Here is an 8317-nt window from a genome sequence, read left to right as displayed (position 1 = left end):
GCCATGGACCGGAACAAATAGTAATCTGAGGGAGCAATGTCTGGTGAATACGACGGGTGAGGTAGAATCTCCCAATTCACTCTTTCTAGATAATTCTTGACGAATTCATGAACACGTAGTCTGGCGGTCATGCTGTAAAATTATCTTGTCATGTCTATTCTCCCATTTCGGTCGTTTTTCCTTCACAGCTCGGTTCAAACGTATTAATTGTAGTCGGTACCGTTCATCAGTGATAGTTTCAAACGTTTGGCATGCATCTTCGTCAAGTAATGCTTCCAATTGTGCATCTTCAAATTTTTTCGGTGGCTTTCCATGCTCTTTATCATCCAAATCAAAATCATTGCTTCTGAATCGTTTAAAATCATTTTTCACACATGCTTGCCGATAGAGCATATTCTTTGTAAGCTTCCACAAGTAAACGATGACTTTCAGCTGCACTTTTCTTTATTTTCTAAAAAAATAATAAAGTAAAACTTTCCGCAAATGGCGTTTTTTCGGTACAAAATTTGACATTTTCAATGCGATAAAAATAATAGTTTACACTTTAGTCAAATGAAATGTACTACGTTTTAAAGCTGCGTATACACCTTTCAAGTATATGTATTGCCAACTTTAAATAATGCAGCAGTATAACTATACCATCTATTAAAAATCCGTAGTCATACTTGTACACCTAATATATATATAATTTAGTTGTTACAATTATTATATTATGCTACTGTATTAGATACTTTATATAAAACAACTTTTAATATGTATTAATAATCCATAATGTAGCAAGTGACTGAACTCATTAAAAGAGACTGACTAATCCTATGTGATTAGACAACATTCATTGAATGCTAAAAAAAATCTTGCATAGTACATACCATATTTAATGGATTTTTTTACTTTCGTCTCCATTTCATCTACTAGGCATTTACTAGTGTAGTTTATGGTGTTAAATTGACCCGATTTGAGCATGGGACATTTCAGTGGTGGTTCCATCCGTTTCTCCTTCATCCCATGAGAATCTGGTTTTGTGATTTGTTGATAATGGTAAATGCTATTACATTAGCCGCTGATACGGACGCTGCGGTAAGAGCGTTACCCATGATTGTCTTTCTTGAAATGAAAAAGAAGAGATACAGATATTTTCATCAAGGTGTATAAAAAAAAGAAAAACCATAAAGTGTAATGTAATAAACTAATAACAGAGAACATAAATTAACCAAAATATTTTTTGTTATCAATTAAACGAATTTCTGCGAAATAACCTTAACTAAGAAAGATTATGCAACGGCCTAAAATCTGATATTCAACGAAACATCAGGGTATTTGCGAAAAGAATACAATTACGAAATATGACGAGGCATTCTTTACAAATTCTGTTAAAATTAGTAAAAATTTTCAGTGATCTTTCCGTCTTTCAGACTTGTTAAGCTCCTAACATTTGATATTTCCCTTCTCTATTTTGCGCCTCGCAGTTTCATTCAGATTATTATGAATTAACGGTGAAAAAGAAATAAAAAATTGCGCGTGAAAAATAGTAGTCGAAGAATTGAAATAACTAAACTTCTCTAACTATTCCACCTAAGACAAACGCAAACGAATGACTTGATTAACGCGCAAACGAATGACTTGATTAACTACGTAGATGAGAAAATATCTTTTCAACTTATCAGAAACTGTGTGTAATCCGATGTATCTGATTTTTAACAGGTTGAAATTTCTTATTTTTTATTTCTAATTCCTTATTTTTTCTATTATGTTTGCTCCCTAAAAACAGGTCGCTTTAAGAACTCTCGAAATTCTCGAACGATTTTAAAATACATTTATACGCCATATTATAAAAATATTCCATGTTGTATTATTATATTCTGTATATTTCAACTGCATATGCCGCAATACTTGTTTGGCTGAAAATCAAAAGTGATGCGCCGTGTTGTCTTCAGCGAGTGAAGTTGACTGCATGAGAAAGATTGAAACCATTTCACCACAATGCATTGTTGCCGCGTTGCTCTTGGCACACGAAGATAATCGCATGGAATACTTATGAAGTTGTTTCACCGTATTAGCGTTTACTTTTCATTCACAGAACACGGCGGGACGGATCAACTGCGAGATGAGTGGCAACTTGTTGATAAAAAAAACTTATAAAAACTTGTACTTTTCTCATTTGTTAATAGCAATAACTGACACAAAACGAGGCAAACTGACGAAAAAAAATTTTCTATATATATACAGAGTGTCCGGTAAGTTTTAACAAAGCGCTCGTGTGTAGATAGAACAGATTAAACTCAGTCAAAAAGTCCTCTACTATTTTACAATTTTCGCAACATTTTTAGTTACCCAATGAGCAGAATGTCTAAAATTGACGCATAAAACAATTTTAAGATGTACCTTTAAGAGTTCCTTAAGAAACATCTTTAAGGTCGATATTCATAGTCGGTTCTTATTTCAAGACCGTCTTAAGTAATGTCTTAAGATGCCAATGCAGCCCTCTGATTGATTCATGACACCTCAAGGCAGAATTTAAGATGGTCTTAAATATAAGATCTGACTATGAATACCGTACTATGATATTTCATAAAAAGAACTCTAAAAGAAATCTTAAAATTGTCTTATGCGTCAATTTTATTCGTTTATTCGATGATCTTTAGAAATTAATATATCGTTGATTATTGCGAAAATTGCAGAATGGTAGAAGACTTTTTGATTCAATTTAGTCGGTCCTATCTACACATGAGCGCTTTGTCAAAACTTACCAAAAACCGTGTATATTGTCATGCTTTTTCGGAATGCACGCGAGAGCGCACTCTGGGAACGGCGGATCAGGCAGATCATTTAAGATTTTTAACACGTGGAAGTCAATCTATCCAAATAAGTGGGATCTCCTTTGTCTTCAATTTTACTACTGGCTTTGCCAATCAATCGTGGTAATCTGATCTACTGGAATAAATCATAAATCCAAGCGAGGACAAAGAAGAATTTAAGGAGATTGCAAAGGCATGAAATACATATTAATATTTACGCTTTAAACAAACTACATACATATGAAAGTTGTGTTTATAACCTTCTGTTTTTATTGAGCAACACATTTTTATAGATTATTTATTTTATTTGTTATTAGTTTTGTTGTTATAAACAAAAATTTTAAAAATAATAACAAAAATCTGAATTTTTTAATATAAATATTTTAAATATTAAAAATGACTTATGCAAAGTTTCATTGAGATTCACCAATTAGTTTATGGCCGTGGTCCCATTCATGCTGACAACGTTGAGCATCATTTGTCTTCGTTCAACACTTGACAAAGGATAAAATGATTTTTAAGCTTGTGAGCGTGAATCGGACCGCGGCCTATAACAAATAAATATTTTGTTTATTTACTGAACAACTATTGTCTGCATCTCAATGTAATTTCATATAAATATTCTTGAATTCATAAGTACACACACTTGTAAAAAAAATGAGATTTTTATCATTATTTTATAATACATTTTCATATATTTCTATTAGAGTACAAATTAAAAAATATTACTTTTTATTGAAATAACTTTTGATTCAGATGGTGTGAACTGCTTCTAAGTTTTTGTATTACTTTTAAATGCAATTTAGAATAATCTTTAATTTTTTCATGTAATTCTTAATATAATATATTGCATTTACCTTACAACCTCCTTAAAGCGGAGAGTGATGGAAGCCCTCGAACAAAAAAGTATAACTCACGCGGTCGAGCGAGAATCGCGAATAGCGACAATGTTGGGCGCCAGACGTGTACAAATTGGGGCTCGCTATTATACGTTTAAATTTTACACGTATAATTAGTATATCTGTTTATTAGAAACGTTTTTCCGAATATACGTGTAATTAATTATTATACGTTTAAACGAAAACACGTTTACACATATAATTAGCATATCCGTTTATTAGAATCGTTTTTCCGAATATTTTCACTTTTTTTATATAAACGTTTATCCCTTTATTAAGGAGTGTGACGAATTGAGAAAATGCAAAAAATTCGATTTTTAATTTTATTAAAAAACGTTAAAATATTCGAAAAGATGTTTTTCATAGATGGATATGTTAAATATACATGTAAATGTATTTTCGTTTAAATGTATAATAAAACACGTATATTCGGAAAAATGTTTCTTTTATAAACGGATATGCTAATTAAACGTGTAAACGTTTACCTTCAAGTAAACGTTTTTTTGAAAGCGAATATAAACGGATAAACGTTTTACGTTTACACGTATCTTCGAAAAACGGAATAAAATTAGAGCCCAATTACAAATGCGATGTCGATTGTACTAACACAAACGATCGCGACGAACACGAAAATACCAAGACGCGAAAATCTCAGTACCAAAAACCGAAAAAATTAGCTCACGTGAGAGATGGCTAGCTCTACCTAACGGCAGAGGGGTATATATTTCTTAAGAGCTGATCGCGAGGGAAAATTGACAAATTCAAAGACGAAGGGTCTGAGTAAAGTCGGCGATAATGTGGCAAATATAAACGCGTTTATTGTAACAAAATAAAAAAAAAGATAAAAGAAAATAATAACCAAAAAAATGATAACCGCAAAAAGAAACAAGAAAAATGAATCGCCAACAATAAAAACGAAGTCACTGAAGAGAAAAGAAAGTGTAAAGTCGATTCTATAATAAGTCGGTCATATTACAATTAGTGATGGGTATCAAGGTGCTTTGAATATATCATGAAAAATTCGAATTAATTCGAACATGATTTGAAATTATACGATCTTAAAAGTCTTGAAGATTTGGAATGTCTTGAAAAGTTTTTAATGTTTTAATAAATTTTAAAGAGAATAAAAAATTTTAGAGAGTAATTTTAGTTTAATTTTAAAGTAAAAAATCTTAAATGTAAATAATTATAATACGTCAAACATTAATACATCATATAGTACATGAAATAAATGAAGACAAAATATGCGGGGAAGTAGAAGTAACCACGGTAGTGTGCAATATAATATTAAAATAATTTTAATTGTCCATTCTTGGTAACACCTCTGTAAATGCATGTCCGGACGTGTTTCGGGTTATATCAAGTCATTATCAATGGAATTGTTACATCTTGTGCAAGTGGTGCATCAGTCCTGGTGACAACCATCATCCTTGTCGAAAGGTTCCATTTTCTTTGGTTCCATTTTAGTTTACTGGCCAGAGGAAGTAAGAATTCTTCATAAGATAAGACAAACCGATGTCACTCGCACCTTCACATTCAATAGTCAACATTGAAGTCAGTAAAATATATGACAATAACACAATAAAATTATTAAATAATATATACATTTTAAACAAAATTTTTTTCCTCAGATAATAGAACGATATATAATAGATGTTAACGTTTCGATTATAAAGAAAAAAATAATATTTTTAACCAAAATGTAAACATCTATTACATATCGGTCTATTAACTGACGAAAAAAATTTTATTTGGATTTAAAATGTATATATTATTTAATTTAAACATTTTTTACATTATTATATATATTTATCACTCTCTAACTGCGCTATGTATATATTTATATATATATTTATTTATTTTATTATTATATTTATTATTATATTTTATATTATTATACATATATATTATTTAATAATTTTATTGTTAGTCATATATTTTACTGATTGACTATTGAATATGAAGGTGCGAGTGACATCGGTTTGTTCCATCTTATGAAGAATTCTTACTTCCTCTGGCCAGTAAATTAAAATGGAATCAAAGAACCTTTGAATAAGAATGAAGTTGTCACCGGAACTGATGCACCACTTGCACAAGATGTAATCAACATGTAATAATTCCATTGATAATGACTTGAAATAAAGCGAAACGCGTCCGGACATACATTCACAAAGGTGTTATCAAGAATGGACAATTAAAAATATTTTATTATATTGGACACTAATTACTATGCTTACTCTTACTTCCCCGCATATTTTCGTCTTTATTTATTTCATGTACTATATGATGTATTAATATTTGACATATTATAATTATTTAAATTTAATATTTTTTACTTTAAAATTAAACTAAAATTACTATCTCTAAAATTTTTTATTCGCTTTAAAATTTATTAAAATATTAAAAACTTTTCAAGACATTTCAAACTTTCAAGACTTTTAAAAAATTTCAAATCATATTCGAATTAAGTAATTCGAATTTTTCATGATATATTCGAATCGAACTCATACAAAGCATCTTGATACTCATCACTATCTACTAATTATAATGCTCGCTCTGATCGACGCCATTTACAAATCGCACGTTATCGCGCGAGACGAAAACGCGAAATCCAGCAACAACTCACCGTTCGGACCGCACAAAATAATACACGAAGGACGCGAAGACGTTATATAAACGCAAAATTTCAAGAGCAAGATACAGACTACGTTTACACCGAAGGGGTACTCACATACGAAATTAATTTCCAATTTCTTATGTTTAACATGATTTCAGTGATTTCATTTGTTTGCCGAGACGCGCGACTGAGCGTGACGACGATGTTCTTTCTTCGGTTTTTTGTTTCCGATGATTGACGCGTGACCGAGCGTGACGATATTTTTTTTGCTTGATTTCTGATGATTTCTTGATTTCAATGACGAATGCTTGACTGCTTTGTTCTCTAATTTCTTTGTTGATTTCGTAGGTGAGTAATCCCTCGCTTCTTTTTCTAATCCTTAGAACTAGAAAAAGATGATGAGTAAGTTGAACCGAGATTAAAGTTAATCTACGCAATTGTTAGAAACGAGAATAAGAGTAAACGCAACACCAATAGCACACGCTGAGAACATGACACGCCGAGAGTAAACAGCATCGTGATCTCACCAAGCAAGTCGCAAACGTACGTCCGTTACAACGCTTCATCCTAACATTCGGCACAACACAGACTGCGTTCCGTTTCACGCATGATGCGCATGATACATCATTTATCCTTGTTTAACATTTGGTGAGTAACAAGGATAAATGATGTATCATGCGCATCATGCATGAAACGAAACAAAGCCCCAGTTTTCCTCGCGACGGCAGCCGCCCCACGACGTACACGAAATTTTACACAAAGTCGCGAAGATCCCAGTAAACGAGAATGGATTGAAATAGATTCAGATTTTCAGAAATATGGATTCACGAATGTTAAAATGAATGCTTTTCAATCCTGAATGCATTTTTATTCATTTATGGAAATTGCATGGAGCATATTTCTATCCCTTTCAATCTAAAAATAACATCACGCTTGGCGCCGGCTACGCCGTATTCGCTACACCAAAATATGCCGCTTATGGCGGACTTCACACATCGACTGGCATACAGACGACAGAGCGCGAGAATAAATCCTATGCCACGTTGCGACTTTATAAAATTCACAAAACCTCACCTCGAATAGTCTATAAATCGTTCGAGATCTTCTTCTTACTTAATTAATGGCACTTACCTCTAAGAACAAGCCTTTGGAGGTCAATATGGCCAGATCGCGTTTCAAAATGGAATACACGAAAGCGAGTTTGAATACTAATGCTCGTTTATAAAGCCGGCCACTTTTCAAAAATGTTGAGATAATGCAACGCTCCGTCCCGACCGAGCGATCACTCAAGCGCGTTGTCCGGGATGTTGGAATCTCACGAATTACGAAAGCAGAAAGACGCCGGGCCAGGATGTCTTGCGTCATAGACGGTTCGCAACGGAAAAGGACGAGCAGGATCTCGATCGATACGCGATCAATTCGTTAGCCCCCCCACAGGGGTGCGCAGCCGCCGCAGCCGCATCGCGCCGATTTGCGCGTTGTCGCGACCAATTAGCGGATCCGCGGCCCTTCGCGCGCAGTGTCGTATCTGGCGAAGTCCTGTGAGGCACCTCGCGGCCCCGCGGATTTTTCCAAGTGACCCCCTAATGCCCGTGTCACACTACGGATTGTGGACGCGGATCGGATTGGGATTGCAGATCGTTGGATTTGGATTCTTCGTTCACACTACGGACTACGGATTCAATTTGCAACATATGCTGTATCGCAAATATCGTGTCGTTAATACAGTGTCATCGACGTTTGCTGTGTATAGGGTGGCTAACCATTCCGAATTTTGTGAGACGTCCCGATTTTTAATTCTCTATAAACACGTCTCTATGATTAGCATAGGTAACCACAACAAACAATGCTTATTCATCCATCATAAATGGGTCACGTGACCAAACTCGATGTTTTATTGGCTTGGATCACGATTACGGATCGCAAAAATAGAGAGCCGTCTATTCTGCAATCTACAATCCGGATCCGAAACTGCCTTGTTTTGATTGGGTGAATTCCGATCCGCG

The 8317-nt window shown here is 33.8% G+C and overlaps 1 pseudogene; it reads right to left on the bottom strand.

The window, feature by feature from the left end:
* Positions 1 to 1097, bottom strand: part of LOC108729598 (cytochrome c-type heme lyase-like) — a 3457-nt pseudogene extending 2360 nt beyond the window's left edge.
* Positions 1098 to 8317: the final 7220 nt, after the last annotated feature.

This window comes from Mycetomoellerius zeteki, unplaced genomic scaffold (genome assembly GCF_001594055.1).
Source record: "Mycetomoellerius zeteki isolate Tzet28-1 unplaced genomic scaffold, Tzet1.0 scaffold78, whole genome shotgun sequence".
In the NCBI taxonomy this organism is placed as follows: Eukaryota; Metazoa; Arthropoda; class Insecta; order Hymenoptera; family Formicidae; genus Mycetomoellerius; species Mycetomoellerius zeteki.
Note: the sequence above shows the minus strand (reverse complement) of the source record. Positions and strands in the feature narration are given on the sequence as shown.